Below are 19,945 nucleotides of genomic sequence, written 5' to 3'. Positions count from 1 at the left end.
TCCTTAGCAAAACATCATACGCTTATGTCAATTAGTATCGATAGCGGATTCTATTCCTTTACGTTTTGACGTTTGCCTCGGCACTCAGTTGCTGCACAATATATTGTCAAAAACATCCATACAAGGAAGGAAGGTAAATAAATTTGCTCCTCTCCCTCCTGGTGCCTAAAAAATAATATGCCATAATTTAAAATAAATTTTACGTAGAAAATTAATTAGGCACTTATTTTTTTATTTTTTAGCTCAGTTTAGTAATAAATTTTACTAACAGTTCTTTTAATTATTTATGGTAGTACGTGTTTATTCAATAAAAGTTAAGTAGTAACTACTATGCAGTCACTATTCCACGCGGACGAAGTCGCGGGCACAGCTAGTTGTAAATATGGGTACGTACAGGCTACTGTTGCAATGTTATAGGTAGGAATAAATTAGTAAGTCGACTTTTAAAAATATCAAAAGTTTCGAAGTCGTTATTTTTTTAAATATTTAATTGCGTATAATATGAGAAATTTACATGGAAATTAGCCTAAATTAGGATACAACACAAGTCCCAGCAGTCTTTATATAGAAAGTTTATCCATCAGTAAACTGCTAATCAGTTCACTGTTTGGCATCATTAAAGGGTCGTTACTACATCATTTAAATGCCATGGAACTTGATTAAGTTTACCAACAAATCAGCCACAAACTACACTATAGAGAGAAGTATAATAAGCAATTGTTTATTGCCGAGTGTAATTAGAATTGCTCTGTTCAACTGCTACGTTCTCAATTTTATGTCTATTTTATCCGATCTATGCAACCAATTATAGTTGCCTTACAATATTATTGTCGTACAATTTCGATCATTGCTGATACAACGTACCTTCTTATCATAGAGAATAGGGTTTGTATGTTATGTTAATAGTTTGCAATTAGTCTGGGAATTTGAAGATAATGGTAGCGATAAGCAGCCGAGATATAGCGGCCCATAAATTTGTAGTCGTACGCTTGTAATGGTCAAATATTTTCCTTTTATTACGCCTTGTTGGCGCAATTGGCTCTGGTTTCTGTTACGAAGTGAGGAGAATTTCGGAAATAAAGTTAAAGATAATTAGTTCTTTTGTGTGAAATAAAGAATGTGGTATTTTTCTGATAAGTTTCAACTTGAATTCTTTTTTATTAATTTGGCTCTCTGAAGAAAGCGATAACTATGTAGTACATAATTGACTATAACTATGTAATATAATATTGAAATTTAAGTGGAAATTGTCATGTCATATAATTATATTAACAACCCAACCAAAGAACACGATTCTTTGTATTTTGTATATAATATAATATCTTTCATTGTAATTTTACAAAACACCCTTCTATACTCAATAATATTAGGTTCCAAGGAAATAGTCTCCAGACTGGGAGGACTTTTCAGCCCGTGATAGACTTCTAGCTTCATTCGAGGGTAATTTCCGTCCCCGCCAGTCGGGAAGTACAATTGGGGAAATTATTCCCATTTCTAACCCGCGCCAGGACTAACTTATAGGCAGTTAGTCAACGGATGTGTGTCCCCTGTGTTTGGTCGGGTTGCCAAAACCTATCAGAAATGGCAGGATTGCTTTAATTAGTCTACCGTGCTTTGGCAATGTACTATGAACTTTTTCTTTAAAAATAGCAGCTTATTCGCTGCTATTGATCCGTTATTTATGAACTAGAAAGTTCTAGGAAAGGTTAATTAAAATTTGCATTCTATTTTATGCATGGTAATAGGATTTAGCGGGGAAATTATTTTTCAATATGCTATAATAGGATTAAACAAAATTAAGAATAATTAACCTGAGTATAAAGTTTTTAATAGGCAGTGTTGTTATTAATAGGGATGAGGTAAATTAATTTGAAAGACTTAGCAAACATTATCGAATCTTAGGCAGACAGTTAGCTTGGTTGTTTATCCTCAAAACTTATCCGTACTCACGTCTGGTTTTACATCAATAATACATAAAAGATTTACGAAATTATGTGATTGACACTTTCTTATCTAAAACTTAACAAAAAAGGATATGCTCAAGTATAAAATAAACTGTCGCTACTCTAACAATTACTGTACTCACACCTCAAGACTCAACTTACTTAGATTTAACGATTTGTGTACCGAAAGCAGTCTTTACGGAAATGTGACAATTGTTTTATGTAAATTGGACAAGCCCTGCTCTAATAAATTGCTTTAGATAAGTTCAAGGCCCAGAAATTGTCGGTTTCTAACGTTTAAATGAAATTATTTGTTGATTTACGTAGCGTTGCTGTTTGGAGAGGATAATATGCTTTCTTTTGGAGGAATGAAAAGTTGTGTTCTTTAAAATAAATGGATTAATTTATCGGACATACAGAAATTTACTTGTAATGTAACGATGCATCTTTTCGATTGTTAATTTTATTCTGTAGGTATATATAAAAATGATGATGAAATTATATTTAACACATATGAACTACTGCTACTACTAGTTACTACTACCTAACTATTTGGTTTGATATGAAGCAAAACCCTGAGAATGTCATATAAATTAAGAATCCTACCTTAATAAATAATTTATTTCACATATGAACCCCGTCAAAAGAAAAGTATAATTCGAGTATCTCAAAATATTTTTCCTGTTGTATAAGTTTGAACCCTCTGACGCAAGAAGGTCATTGACTACTTCACTAACTGTTTCACTAATGAGTAAAAATGTACCAGAAGCTATCGTTAAAATATTATGTTAAAACATTGTTTTGCTTTACATTATAGCAATCAATTAAATTGAATAGATTCAGATCAATTTCTTAGTTCGTGTTAAATTGGAGACAAGTTGGAGACAGTTCTGTAGTTGTGGAATAAAATCAACATTCTAGGGAATTTTACAGGCAGATTCTTTAACAAGTACATATTAGATTTGCGAATTTGAATACTTTCAGTAAATTCTTTGTATTTTTATTAGAAAACCGATGCTTTCTTTCACATTTTTGGTGATTTGAATTTGAATTTAATAAGTTATTTATTTGTTGACAATATAACTAATTAATTTTCAATAAGTTAATTAAAAAAAATATAATTATGTGACGATGTTATCTAAATGTAGCATTTTCCTCATAAATTGGACGGTTCATTCAACAGCATTTCAGAATTATTTCAAAATATAGAAGTGAAAATATCTAGGCTGTTAAGTTTATGTAGAAAGATAAAACACATTCTGGAAATATTTCGAAATGCAGATAAAGCTTTAAAATGAACAATTTTCTTCTGTTTATTCGGTGAAATTGCAAGACAAATACAATAAAATACAATTCATAGCGGTTCACTATTCTAGAAAATTTTATTTGTGTGGTATTATAGTGAATTAAAATTTGTTATAGGTTTTTTTGTTAGCTATATTCGCCGTGATCCCTTGAGTGAGTGATTAAAAATAAATTGGGAGGTTCAGGGGTTGATACAAAACAATGCATGCTATAAAGCAGAAAATATTTTCATAACAAGAAACTTGATATTTTAACTTGCAAGAAATTTCAATACAATTTGGTTTCTTTAGGTGATTGAAGAGGAAAGGCTTCGATACTTAATTCTTACCATTTGAAACCCTCTAAGTGCGTACAGCAAGCACTAAACTGCATGGAAAATATTATTTTGGTTTAAGCTGATTAAATTAAATTTAAACTAAAGCCTTTTTTATTAGCCGCCATAATAAATTCTTAACTGGAATGCGAAAAAATGCATAGAGAAAGATTCTACTTATCATATTATTTATCTATAAAATAAAAACGAATCGTAGGAAATAATAACTCTCTACCAATTCGGCAATTTTTTTACCGTTTTGTTTAAAGGCACAAGAAAGGTTCTTTTTAGTAAAACGTAAAAAGGGGCTTGGGGCAATGTTTGCTGGGGCAACTAGTTTATAATAACATAAGTTGAGAATTATAATCGTTTCACAGAATAGCGATGGAAGCCCGCAAGTACATTGAGGGCAAGTGGTTTAAAGAAAATCTTCTTAGAAAGTAATTCAGTTGGATCTGTTTTTAAACATTATTTCCTACTTGACGTGGATGTTTGTGGAATGTGTCACATTGTGGCGTACTTAATACGAGTAGATAATAATGTATTAAAAATATTACGTTTATTTCTGTAAAAACTTATTTACGTCGTTATTAAAGAAGCTCGAAATATTTACGGATTTTTTAAAACCGTGAAACTTGTTAAATTATACGCTAGGAAGAGCTGAAAAAGCTCTTTCTCTTGAAACAATATAATATCTGTAAAAGCTCTTTCCAAATTCAGAGCATTCATTCTATCGTATTATATTAAATATTTTAAATTAAACAACTGTTTATTAAATGTTATTTTCATTTATAAAATATATGGATACCTTCACTATAAAAAAATGCAGATTTGTAGGTACACATAATTTACGTACATACTCCTATTTACCTCACCATCCGTCATACATATGAAATAGGGCCCTCAAAACAGAGTCCTGAGGCACTATTTTGTGTAGTTTTCGCTTGAATGGAGACCCTTCTCGGGGTGGGAAATTACCAATATGTGTATGTATATACGTTTGAGAGGCTATTGTACTGTACCTTGGCTCATTCTGGTAACATGTAGGCTTTTATGTGGATAGCTATCGTGAGCTCTCTATTCGTATCCTTTATGATGATTCAATACAATTTTATGACGCTTTTCTTGTGTGATAATTTATCCTTATTATTAAGGCCTTTCAAGTAAGCAAGAAAGATATATTTTATTTAAAATACGATGTATATTTAAAACGACAATGTAACTTTTGCAAAAGATTGGAAGTGAATTTGGGGCAATAAAAATAGAGTTAGTTTGATGGATGTACATATTTAGAAAGATCCGTGGAAAATTATACCCACATAATAAGCAACAGTAAAATGATGGATCATGTATACGGTATTTAAAATTATATTATTATCTCGGTAAAAGATGAAGTAGGTATTATGTCAATATGCTGATAATATTACAAATATATAGTTGAATTTATGACCTCCTTATATCATTGTAGGTTTATTAATAAATCTACCCACGTCTAGTTTCAAAATCCATAGAGAAGGAAAGTTAATTAAAAGAGATGCGCTCAATGAAGCTAAAACCTGAATTAAATAGGTAACTTTCCTTCAGTGTAGTGTATGAAGTATGTAGTGATTGGAACTGATCTACGAAGTTGTTAAAGAATTTAGTTGTACTAGTATCGTATGGAGAAGCGACTAGCATTTTTAATGACTGAAGTTTTGTCTAACCAAATGTGTTTTAAATAAGTGGAACAAAATCGTAATGAACTTAATTTTTTCTGCATTGACAATAATTTTCTTGAATTTAATATAGGGACAAGAATACATTTTATTGAACACTAAAAACGACACAATAACAAATATATAAAATTCAAATTTTAAGATGTAAAACAACCTTATCATTATTAAAAAGTTATAAACAATACAAAAAAATATCTACTTATTTAAATTTCATGTAGCATTTTACGTTACTACATTATATATCTTTAAATAATGATGTAATTCTAACAACTATTTTACTGTGACTTAGCAATCTTCACTGGTAATTGAACTAATTGGGAGGATGATATCTCCCTGGTGTGAGCCTAAAGCCTCAGATTTGAACTGACGTAGCATTTACATACAATTTCAAATGCGTTGAGACTGTATGTATTTACCCAGAGTTGTTATTGTATTACGAGTAAAACTTTTAGACGAGAATTGTAGTATATTTTTTCCGAGAACATATGTAACGTTGAAGGAGCTTTCATTTAACAAGGCTATCTTTCCAACTATTAAAATGTTTTTAATAGTTGGAAAGATAGCATATTCATAGGTATATTTCAAAATGTGGTACAATGTAGTCAAATAAAATGGACACACACATAGAGATTATCATCCATGCATGAAAAATGTTTTCACTTTCATCAAATAAAACTTAGAGGGATTTTATAAGTAGGTATGTGAATGAAAATTGTGAGCTTCATGATAATAATATTATATTAAATAAACACAACGTATTGCACAACGGACTACATGGTAATCCTTGTAATTAGTTTATAATCTCCGTCAAATGAAAGGCCCTACAAATAGAGCGAGCTAACTGCCTGAAACATAATTATTAATTTCATTACGATTATTGCATTACTAAATAAAGTTGTACGTTTGTGAGTTAAATAATGTATTTTCGTCAAATCTCTTAAGTAAACATATAGGAAGCATAAAATAATTGAAATGTGGTTTCGAAAGTGACGAGAATTTAAAATGTACCTAACACACTTCTAGTTATTCCTTCTACTCGTATATATACACTTATCTGAGTGTATCTTATCGTTAAACCCAAGGCGGTGAATACAATTTAAATAACAACGTCTCTGGAATACAGAATATTGGAGCTGTAGTGGGAATCAACATAAATATCGACAAAGGCGAGCATTATTGGAAATAGAAGGATATTTTTATTTTCCTAACAATTTCACTTCTAAAAGTTTTCAACTTGAATAAGTGGTGTATTAAATATTGTGTCCACAAATTGAATTCGGGATACGGACTACTACAGACTAAATCAATAAATAATTTTACTATTTGTTTTTAAAATAAAGGATACAACCTACGCTTTTTATATGCTGTTTCCCGGGTCGTCTTTCCTTTCGAAAATATCAATAAATAAAGGAAATGTATTCCATAATAACAACTTCAAAATCTAAAATTTAACTTACTAAAAGACTAGACTTACTTAATCTAAAAGAAATACTGAATCCTATTTCTAGATTTCACGACATTGCCAGTCTCTTGGCTCAAAGCTCATTAAAAACAAGAACAATATAGATACAAGTTAGCTTCAAGTTTTGTATAGAATACTCAAGTCGCTGATGGACCGATATCTTCTCTCAATTATTCATGTGTTAGCAGTTTAGCACCTTACAGGCGCCGACACTTGATGACGCACATGATAAGAGCATAGAGTAGGCTGGGGTAGATATTTAATTAGTTATATACTAAATTAGAGAAAAATAATTTTATACGAAAAAAAGGGTGCGTGGTGCCCGACTGTTTAGACAATAGTTAAGTGATAGATTTTTTTTTTATTAATCATCATGTTACATTATTTCGAATTCAACAAGTATTAAATGTTGAATCGAAAAACGGAGGCTTTTATATTTTATGCTATTTAAAATAATAATCTAGTTACAAAACCTGTCTGTATAATTACTGTGTTACAAATTTGACAGATTTTTATTAATGAAGCATGTATGAAAATTAAAAAATACATAGGTTATTAATTGAGGTGTTGGGGACAATTTTGCTCCAAAAATAATATTTTAATATTTCCTGATATAAACTATTTATATATGTATATTGTATATGTCTACAAAGTCTTTCAAGTTATTCTATGATCACAGAAGGTAATGGTTCGAATCGAAAACAATTCGTGCAATAAAATCGAATTGGCTTACAAATCGAAACGCATTTTTAATTAGGCAAAACAACAAAGAAGCTACCGTTCAACCTTTTAATCAGCATTGTTTATTTTATTTAAATTGACACCTTTGGCATTACAATACTGTTTCTTTTCCCACAACATTAATTGGTAAATAGGTCGTCTATAAAATTAAATGTAATATGGCGTCTGAAAAAACTGTATGCACGTAAGAACCACATGAACTACATTAACTGTAACCTCTTTATTTATTACAAATTTAATTAAATTTTCGCAGAAGTCGTTAATGTTAACATTACATAAAAACATACATTTAAATTTGAAAATTGAAATAAACTTGATGACTAGGCAAAATAAAATTCAAGTAAAACATCCAAGTAGGTACAAAAGTTTGAAGGTACTCAATAAGAATTTTCTCCATTCATTGGTATTTTTACACGCTTTTTATTAGCTTCACCTGTATGTTTGTATGTTTGTTTGTAACAGACTTCTTTGGGCGTGATTTTGACCCACTTTAAACGGCCAGATTTCGTTCAAACTTTGTAGATTTATTGAGGACCGATGACAATACACTAATTTGATAAAATTATTCCATTTTTCAATTTGCAAAATATGATTTTTGTAAATTTATATAATTTTCATCTATAGTCGATAAGGTAAGAAAATAATTAAAATTTTCTATAATTTTTTTCTACAGTCCATAAGGTAGGACTCGATGTTAATTTTTATTTCCAATTTTTAGTTCCAAACGAACAACGAACAACGAATAACGAACAACGAACAACGAACAACGAACAACGAACAACGATCAACGAACAACGAACAACGAACAACGAACAACGAACAACGAACAACGAACACGAACACGAACACGAACACGAACACGAACACGAACACGAACACAAACTCGAATTTTAATTCGAACACAAACACAAACACAAACACGAACAACGAACATCGAACAATGAACAACGAACAACGAATAACGAACAACGAACAACGAACAACGAACAACGAACAACGAACAACGAACAACGAACAACGAACAACGAACAACGAACAACGAACAACGAACAACGAACAACGAACAACGAACAACGAACAACGAACAACGAACAACGAACAACGAACAACGAACAACGAACAACGAACAACGAACAACGAACACGAACACGAACACAAACTCGAATTTTAATTCGAACACAAACACAAACACAAACACGAACAACGAACATCGAACAATGAACAACGAACAACGAATAACGAACAACGAACAACGAACAACGAACAACGAACAACGAACAACGAACAACGAACAACGAACAACGAACAACGAACAACGAACAACGAACAACGAACAACGAACAACGAACAACGAACAACGAACAACGAACAACGAACACGAACACGAACACAAACTCGAATTTTAATTCGAACATAAACAACGAACAACGAACAACGAACAACGAACAACGAACAACGAACAACGAACAACGAACAACGAACAACGAACAACGAACATCGAACAACGAACAACGAACAACGAACAACGAACAACGAACAACGAACAACGAACAACGAACAACGAACAACGAACAACGAACAACGAACAACGAACAACGAACAACGAACAACGAACAACGAACAACGAACAACGAACAACGAACAACGAACAACGAACAACGAACAACGAACAACGAACAACGAACAACGAACAACGAACAACGAACAACGAACAACGAACAACGAACAACGAACAACGAACAACGAACAACGAACAACGAACAACGAACAACGAACAACGAACAACGAACAACGAACAACGAACAACGAACAACGAACAACGAACAACGAACAACGAACAACGAACAACGAACACGAACACGAACACGAACACAAACTCGAATTTTAATTCGAACACAAACACAAACACGAACAACGAACATCGAACAACGAACAACGAACAACGAACAACGAACAGCGAACAGCGAACAGCGAACAGCGAACAGCGAACAGCGAACAGCGAACAGCGAACAGCGAACAGCGAACAGCGAACAGCGAACAGCGAACAGCGAACAGCGAACAGCGAACAGCGAACAGCGAACAGCGAACAGCGAACAGCGAACAGCGAACAGCGAACAGCGAACAGCGAACAGCGAACAGCGAACAGCGAACAGCGAACAGCGAACAGCGAACAGCGAACAGCGAACAGCGAACAGCGAACAGCGAACAGCGAACAGCGAACAGCGAACAGCGAACAGCGTACAGCGAACAGCGAACAGCGAACAGCGAACAGCGAACAGCGAACAGCGAACAGCGAACAGCGAACAGCGAACAGCGAACAGCGAACAGCGAACAGCGAACAGCGAACAACGAACAACGAACAACGAACAACGAACAACGAACAACGAACAACGAAAAACGAACAACGAACAACGAACAACGAACAACGAACACGAACACGAACACAAACTCGAATTTTAATTCGAACACAAACACAAACACAAACACGAACAACGAACATCGAACAATGAACAACGAACAACGAATAACGAACAACGAACAACGAACAACGAACAACGAACAACGAACAACGAACAACGAACAACGAACAACGAACAACGAACAACGAACAACGAACAACGAACAACGAACAACGAACAACGAACAACGAACAACGAACAACGAACAACGAACAACGAACAACGAACAACGAACACGAACACGAACACGAACACAAACTCGAATTTTAATTCGAACACAAACAACGAACAACGAACAACGAACAACGAACAACGAACAACGAACAACGAACAACGAACAACGAACAACGAACAACGAACAACGAACAACGAACATCGAACAACGAACAACGAACAACGAACAACGAACAACGAACAACGAACAACGAACAACGAACAACGAACAACGAACAACGAACAACGAACAACGAACAACGAACAACGAACAACGAACAACGAACAACGAACAACGAACAACGAACAACGAACAACGAACAACGAACAACGAACAACGAACAACGAACAACGAACAACGAACAACGAACAACGAACAACGAACAACGAACAACGAACAACGAACAACGAACAACGAACAACGAACAACGAACAACGAACAACGAACAACGAACAACGAACAACGAACAACGAACAACGAACAACGAACAACGAACAACGAACAACGAACAACGAACAACGAACAACGAACAACGAACAACGAACAACGAACAACGAACAACGAACAACGAACAACGAACAACGAACAACGAACAACGAACAACGAACAACGAACAACGAACAACGAACAACGAACAACGAACAACGAACAACGAACAACGAACAACGAACAACGAACAACGAACAACGAACACGAACACGAACACGAACACAAACTCGAATTTTAATTCGAACACAAACACAAACACGAACAACGAACATCGAACAACGAACAACGAACAGCGAACAGCGAACAGCGAACAGCGAACAGCGAACAGCGAACAGCGAACAGCGAACAGCGAACAGCGAACAGCGAACAGCGAACAGCGAACAGCGAACAGCGAACAGCGAACAGCGAACAGCGAACAGCGAACAGCGAACAGCGAACAGCGAACAGCGAACAGCGAACAGCGAACAGCGAACAGCGAACAGCGAACAGCGAACAGCGAACAGCGAACAGCGAACAGCGAACAGCGAACAGCGAACAGCGAACAGCGAACAGCGAACAGCGAACAGCGAACAGCGAACAGCGAACAGCGAACAGCGAACAGCGAACAGCGAACAGCGAACAGCGAACAGCGAACAGCGAACAGCGAACAGCGAACAGCGAACAGCGAACAGCGAACAGCGAACAGCGAACAGCGAACAGCGAACAGCGAACAGCGAACAGCGAACAGCGAACAGCGAACAGCGAACAGCGAACAGCGTACAGCGAACAGCGAACAGCGAACAGCGAACAGCGAACAGCGAACAGCGAACAGCGAACAGCGAACAGCGAACAGCGAACAGCGAACAGCGAACAGCGAACAACGAACAACGAACAACGAACAACGAACAACGAACAACGAACAACGAACAACGAACAACGAACAACGAACAACGAACAACGAACAACGAACAACGAACAACGAACAACGAACAACGAACAACGAACAACGAACAACGAACAACGAACAACGAACAACGAACAACGAACAACGAACAACGAACAACGATCAACGAACAACGAACAACGAAAAACGAACAACGAACAACGAACAACGAACACGAACACGAACACGAACACGAACACGAACACGAACACGAACACAAACTCGAATTTTAATTCGAACACAAACACAAACACAAACACGAACAACGAACATCGAACAACGAACAACGAACAACGAACAACGAACAACGAACAACGAACAACGAACAACGAACAACGAACAACGAACAACGAACAACGAACAACGAACAACGAACAACGATCAACGAACAACGAACAACGAACAACGAACAACGAACAACGAACAACGAACACGAACACGAACACGAACACGAACACGAACACGAACACGAACACGAACACGAACACAAACTCGAATTTTAATTCGAACACAAACACAACCACAAACACGAACAACGAACATCGAACAAGGAACAATGAACAACGAACAACGAATAACGAACAACGAACAACGAACAACGAACAACGAACAACGAACAACGAACAACGAACAACGAACAACGAACAACGAACAACGAACAACGAACAACGAACAACGAACAACGAACAACGAACAACGAACAACGAACACGAACACAAACTCGAATTTTAATTCGAACACAAACACAAACACGAACAACGAACATCGAACAACGAACAATGAACAATGAACAACGAACAACGAATAACGAACAACGAACAACGAACAACGAACAACAAACAACGAACAACGAACAACGAACAACGAACAACGAACAACGAACAACGAACAACGAACAACGAACAACGAACAACGAACAACGAACAACGAACAACGAACAACGAACAACGAACAACGAACAACGAACAACGAACAACGAACAACGAACAACGAACAACGAACAACGAACAACGAACAACGAACAACGAACAACGAACAACGAACAACGAACAACGAACAACGAACAACGAACAACGAACAACGAACAACGAACAACGAACAACGAACAACGAACAACGAACAACGAACAACGAACAACGAACAACGAACAACGAACAACGAACAACGAACAACGAACAACGAACAACGAACAACGAACAACGAACAACGAACAACGAACAACGAACAACGAACAACGAACACGAACACGAACACGAACACGAACACGAACACGAACACGAACACGAACACGCAACACAAATTATCTTTATCTTATTTATCTTATTTATTTTGACCCACTTTAAACAGCCAGATTTCGTTCAAACTTTGTAGATTTATTGAGGACCGATGACAATACACTAATTTGATAAAATTATTCTATTTTTCAATTTGCAAAATATGATTTTTGTTAATTTATATAATTTTTCTCTACAGTCGATAAGGCAGGACTCGATGTTAATTTTTATTTCCAATAATTATCTTTAGCCGTTTTCTCTAATATTGACAAATTTTTGTATACTAAAGAGAATTTTAATTCTCCAAAACAAATAATAGTTTAAAAAAAAAATTAAAAATCATATGTTCACTCAACAAAATTATTTCGTTATTGTAACCGAATCCTTCAATTATTTAAAAAAAATAGTTTTATTGAAGTAATAAATCGATTTGTTAAAGCAAGCTTGTTCAAGTAACAAATTTTATTAATAAGAAAACTATTTTGTTATTGCAACTTAGTTCATCTTGTTACATAAACTAGTTGATTTGTTATTGTAAGTAAATTCATTTTTTATCACAGCATATTTTTTAGTGATCCCTGTTTTTGTTGTCCTAACAAATAATTTTTATGCGTGCATGTAACTTAGATTTCACGAGCCACGAAGAGTCCGCCACCGTCTCTGTGACTAAGTTTAATTATTTTCCGTTTCTATTGCACTAAAGTAATTTTTAGCAAGTATAGAATTAATCTCCGTTAAATTATCTCGACAATAGTATGCAAAATATCTTGATTCCTTTAACTAACAAGGCTATAATACTAAAAATAGTTGCCAAAATAAGGCGAAAAAAATTTTTCGATCGTAAAGCATGAGCATGAGTCGTGCAATAGTTTAAAATAAAAAATCAAGCTATTATAAATAATCCAATCTAAAAAGTAGAAAATAAATAATACTTAGTTAAAAAAAACTAAAAAACACGCTTTTTATAGAAAACCGAACTAAAAAATAGAAAATAAATTTAAATGAATTTAAATTAAGAAAATAGTGTTAAAAATTTCAATGAATATAAATTAATAATAGTGTGAGTAAAAAAAATTATTTTATTTAAAAAAAAGCGTGGGGTGCATGGTGTCAATGGTTATAAATATTTTATTGGCAGATATGAGTAGAGTGATTATCATTTCGATAATTAATTAGATCGGAAGTTTCGATTACAAATGTATACTAATAGCATTTTTCTGAGGGCAATAGAAGTTATCGGTCAAGGTGATATTCCCGCCCTTGTATAGAAACTCATAAATAGTTTGGCTCCACGCCAATCTCTGCAAAAATATGGGGTATAAATTCCATGAAACCCCATACTGTTTGGATTATAAAACTTCTATTCAATAGGATTTGTAGATTCATTTAATATTTTAGGTTTATGAAAAATAAATTTTTGTAATTGAATACGGTATATTTTATGCGAGTGTTATACAAGTTATACAGTTCAAAGTCATTTCTGCTATTATATTCGTTATTAGTTAGTTTATATGATGGTCTTCTTCTTAAATACTAATCGGATTTTGGGCTTGTAGAGACAAAAATATATAAATAAATCATAATAATTAATACAAGTTGAAATATATAAAAGAGAACATTATTTAAAAAAAAATCACTGGGTAAAGTAACAAGACATGCAACAAAGTTGTCTTGTTTGACAAGATTATTAATTAAGGAATAATTATCAGCATTCAGTGCACGTACTTCTTGATGAAGCAATTGTAGCATTCCAATTAAACAAAGAAAAAATATTTGTTTTTTACAAAAGTCTTTGATATAATGCTCAAGTTAACTTATCCATTATTTAGTTATCATCAAATTTGGAAGTATAAGCTGAAAATAAATAAAGGACCTAAGTCTGTAAAAGTCATAACGTCCTTCGCTAGTATCGTCAAAATTTTATTAGCTAATAATGCTCTACAGTCTACATTTTATTGTAATTTTTATCTATTCATTTTTACGTTACGTTTTATAGATATTATTATGCTTGGAAAACTTTTCTTTCAGTGGAGAAGATCAGACCATAATAAATAGGTAGTCTGTGATACCTATGTCTCGTAATAGATACCATTTTATTAAATTAATAAAATAAAGTTAAAAAAAACATGTACATGTATATTTTATATTTATTTTCCTGTACCTTTTTATATATTGTTATAACAAAGCAAGTGTCCGACAGCAAAGAGCAGTTTTCATTAAGCCATTGTGAAGCTTCTATTAGACAAGTGAGACACAAAAAGATAATCTTTTATCGTCTCATGTTACATCTTACCTCTCTTTTCGTTAACAATGGTCAAGCATAAGAGGGAGAGAGACAGAAAGGTTGGCGCTTCACAGCCCAGAGCTTCGTAATTTGATATGGGTTTCTGGAAACTGATTAAGATCGGAATATATCAAGTTATGGGTAAGAAGAAAGATTATTTTTGCTCGAGTGTGGTCTGTATTTGTAGAAATATGACAAAATATATATTTTTTCATGGAAATAACACTAGAGCAATGTGAGGGTAAATTTATTATAATAAATGTTCAGAATCTCTGCTTTCCTCTGTGTACTTAATTTATACAAAGTTCAGTTGTTTTTGTATAGTTTAAGAACAGATTCTAAGAATTATCTTAAACAATTATAATATTATTCTAATAGGTCAATTCTGAGAGGCTATCGCCTCGTTCAATATTAGGTAAGTAGATATTATTTGTGCTAACCGAAAATGTATTAAATAAAATAAACATTATTTTCATAAAAACATCTAACAACGGTTTCTAATAAAACAGCTATTAAATAATTCATTTTAATACCACGAAGAGATTTTAAACGATTTACAAACAATTTTTCCATTATATAAAAATACTTAACACGACGTTATATTTTGGTACCATAAGTGATCCAAAAGTAAATTCATATAGACATATTGCTCAAGGAATGGATGATGGAATAATTTGTTCAAGATATCAGATGGTGTTGATAGATGTTAATTCTACCATTCCATCCGAATTTAGATTAGCATACATAATTGAGGATTCCTCAACGGTTCAGTGAGGAACTTTGATATTAAATTTACGGAAGTGACAACGATATAGTTTATATATTCAATACTATCAAAGTTATGGATGGTCACATTGAGCACATTAGTCACATATTTGAATGGATGGAATGAAAATTATAAATGGTCGTTTTCATTCAATTGGTCATCTATCACAGCTTTTTTTTCATGCGTCTTAAAAAATAGCTCTACCACAAATAGCTCTATCTCATATTTAATTCATCTAAAACTGAAGTAAGCTTACGTAAAAACGTATTTTTTATAAGAAATCAAATTTAGTGAACTGTATGATATAAAGTCAAATTCAAATTCAAGCCAACCAGATTGAAAAAAATAAAAATAAAATGTTAACCGTAACCCGGTCATCAAAGTTGATAAACTCAACGCAATTTAAACCTAGAGGGCATTCAGACTTGCTATCTCTGGAATAAAGCAAAACATTTCTGTAGTGGAACGTTCATATAGTTGAAATATTGCCAAATGTAGCCCGTCTCAAGCGGCGTATATTCCTGCAGATAAAACAACCCGATTTACCTTGAAACGTATATTTGGGTAAAGCCTCTTTAGAATCGTTTTATTCTGAGCATTGTTACTGCTTTGCGCTCCATTATATTAGTTTCATACATATGTGATCGTTTTCAAGTCTTCGAATGTTCTGCTCTAGGTAGGCTGAATGTTCGAATGTTCTGTTCCAAAGAATTGTAATACTGATTGTTTTTCTTTCGCTGGTAGTATGCAATATTTTACTAAAGTTTTTCCTCTGAAAAATAAATTCACAATGTAAGTAATGTAACATAAAATAATACTTAATTTTAATAACACCGTATCACAACAAACATGCGATCGTCACGCTGAGCGCGCAATTCAATTACAAATGTCGGAAACCGGCGAAAATACACAATTCGCACCCTTCGCGATCCAGCAAAAACTAGCAGCGTTTTTGCCTCTGCGGCATTCAATCCGCGTTGCATATTGCGTTCTATATTAACGGTATACAGTCGAAATTAGTTTGTACACTCGGGCAGGGATGCTGCGTCTCCGTATGTATTATAAATTGGTTTAGAGCGGCGCGGGGTGTGCCGTCGCTCGATATCTCAGTTGAGGTTCGATACGCGCCCAGCCCGGCGCTCCGTACAATCGCGACGAAAATAAAAACAAACCAGTGTAGTGTTGTGACGTGATTATTGTGTATAATCTGTGGATTTTATTCTTGCTGGTGAGTTGGGAGCCAGATTGTATTGAACGGTAGGTCCTAATGAGCGCAAGATATTTTTATTGGTGGACAGTTGTTTTTTAATTGGTGTCCTTTGTTGAATCTATACGGGAAGCACTTAATGTTTACTCGATTTCTCCATAGAGTGCAAAGGCTTTGTTACTATGTACGGTATCATTTAAATACGTTTTATATTAATTAATAATTATTGACAACAAAACTTAGAATTAAATTTATTATAGAGCTTTTTATACACAATTATGAAGCTGCTGACAGTTTGATAAATTCCACACAAATAAAGAGGATATAATATACTACAAGAATGTATGTACCTACTATGTATGTATATATACATATATATGTAAAAATGTACGTTTAATAAAATGGTGATTCGTGTAGCACCTTGTAGATATTGCGTCGATATAATTCCGTGTCGGCATGTGACAGGATATTGGGGTGCGAGGCAAATGTATTCCAATTTATGTTGACGATTTTTGCATGAGCTTTTTCAAATTTTCCTGTGAATTAGAAGGTGTTTACTTTTTATATAGAAGAATCAATCAAGAAACGTAATACAAATACGTTATTTAAATAAAACAGATGTAACATATTACGATACTTCATACTACCTTAAACCTTAAATTCCCTTCAAGTAGAGGCTGTATTTTAAGTAAGATCTGTAGCAGCACGTAGGCAAAATTTAGATACAGCTTTTCCGTAATTTTATCAGATAAACAGACAGATAACAATTATAAAAAATGTTGTTATGGCTCTATTAAAAATATTTGTGTTATACTTCAATATCAAAATGTAGAGTTGATTCAATTTATAATATAATAGCTTATAAGATATCGTAAGCTATTCAATTCGATTTGATTAAATTATTAATACATATCGTTTTAATAAGATAAATTGAAAACATGTTTATTATCCATATCGTAATCTTATCTTATATATAAAATTCTCGTGTCACAATGTTAGTCTGCATACTCCTCCGAAACGGGTGGACCGATTCTCATGAAATTTTCTGAGTAAGTCTGAGAATCGGCCCACATCTATTTTTCATATGTACCACGGGCGAAGCCGGGGCGGACCGCTAGTTTAATATAATATCACTACGACTCTACGTCTCTCTTCTCACTCTTGAATATCTGAATTTCTACAAATCTGTTTTATAGATAGAAGTCAAAATACCCCTATACCCCTACTAGAAATAGGGGTATAGAAATATCCCTATTTCTAGTTGTTTTAGATTTTGTATGGGGAAAAGCTGTTGGTAACTTAAAAGGCACGAGGGCGAAGCGAACGTATAACTACGAGAAGAAAAAAAAACTAGACGCTCGCCCCGGCTTCGTACGGGTGAATCTAGTAAAAAAAAATATAGCTTATATCACTCATTACTAATGCAGCTTAATTCTATTAAAAAAAGAGAGACATTTTAAACTGGTTAATAAATAATTATTATATCGATTCGAAACATATAAAAAGTAAATGTAGATAATTATGTACATATTTCATAAACTATTTTCACTCAAATTATACTCAGTACATGATAGTGAAAGTAATTTAAAAAAGAAACAGTGATGTATCTTCAGGCAAATAAATTATTTGCGTGATTTATTGTTGATATGTTACACATTCTTCGCTGTGAAGTTATGTGTAGCAATTACAGTTATATTTAAATATTTATTGTTAATGCGTGTTTACTAATTTATCTTGAGTTATGTGTTAAACATTTAAACAATTATGAATTAACATGCTTCTTTGAAGTTGGTACAAAAAAGAGATTATATTTTAATTTTTATATTCTGTGGCACTATAATATTTATTGTTTTATATGTAGAATTTAAAAAGTGTTATGGAAAAAGCTTTCATTTTATCTATGAATACGCGTATTTTTACACAAAATATTATTGCTTGTTTATTCATGTTTTATGTCCGTAACCACAGGTAGCCGATTGAAATAATATGCATATGTATATTATAATATTACTCGCCGCAGAATTTCGTGTCAGTGGTCATAACATTTGGCCTTTATATGTGAGTTTGATTCGCAATTCATTTTTATTTTTAAAGGTCAAAGATCGAATAAATACTTTTTTACCTTTTTGTTTAAATAAGCTAAACAACGAATTGATAGCGTAAAAGCTCTAAACGTTCAATAAATCAATTTTATTTACTTTTTTTAGACGAGCTTTTCTTTTAGTCTTAAATGAGTGTACTCTTTGAGTTTGTCCAGAATTAGTACACTCTGCTGAATGTAATACGATAGTATTAGAAAAAGTTAAAAAGCTATTTCTTATGTCTAAAAGTTAATGTATGAACAATAATTATTATAGTTGTATAGAGTAGGTTAAACAATTTATATTTAAGCTTCCAACAATTCTAAAAAGTTATAAACACTTTTTAAACCTTAGCAATAAAAATATAAAACCTTATTTTAAATGGACGCATTGGAAAGTAAAATCACGAAGATCACATCGCGAAGTTAGTGAAGCGAATATGAACGTAGGAAATATATTCGAATTTATATTGGAAATGGGAAGCGCTCTTGAGGTAAAGATTCCTTATATTCCAGCCTAGCTTTATAATTTATATTACAATATTTTTAATGGAATATTTCTTTCTCTCTTTGAGGCAGTTAATGAATAATCTTATAATCAACTTCGTGGCTACATTAATTGGAGTTATAGTACTTAATTAGTGTCAGACTTTAGAACTTGCCACTTGTTACTTTTTAGTTTTTAATTAATGTGGAAGTTCATGAACACTTTAATATACTTACATTAGTTTTATTTAACATTAGGTTCTGTTCTTATAAATATATTACGTG

At 33.4% G+C, this 19,945-nt stretch overlaps 1 protein-coding gene across 2 annotated transcripts in view; it reads left to right on the top strand.

Annotated features, from left to right (window-relative positions):
- Positions 1–16,991: 16,991 nt before the first annotated feature.
- The window catches only part of Prosap (SH3 and multiple ankyrin repeat domains prosap), a 153,698-nt gene continuing 150,744 nt past the window's right edge, over positions 16,992–19,945 (top strand). Inside the window, exon 1 of one of the 2 annotated variants that reach the window (XM_089704041.1) lies at positions 16,992–17,115. The gene's annotated coding sequence lies outside the window, so the exon portion shown is untranslated. Of the gene's footprint in view, positions 17,145–19,945 lie in introns of both variants that reach the window. The other variant, XM_089704040.1, reaches the window with a different exon arrangement.

Source organism: Colias philodice, chromosome 15, assembly GCF_061535455.1.
Source record: "Colias philodice isolate Cphi_HAF_F1 chromosome 15, ilColPhil1 Martin Lab GWU primary, whole genome shotgun sequence".
Classification (NCBI taxonomy): Eukaryota; Metazoa; Arthropoda; class Insecta; order Lepidoptera; family Pieridae; genus Colias; species Colias philodice.
Note: the sequence above shows the minus strand (reverse complement) of the source record. Positions and strands in the feature narration are given on the sequence as shown.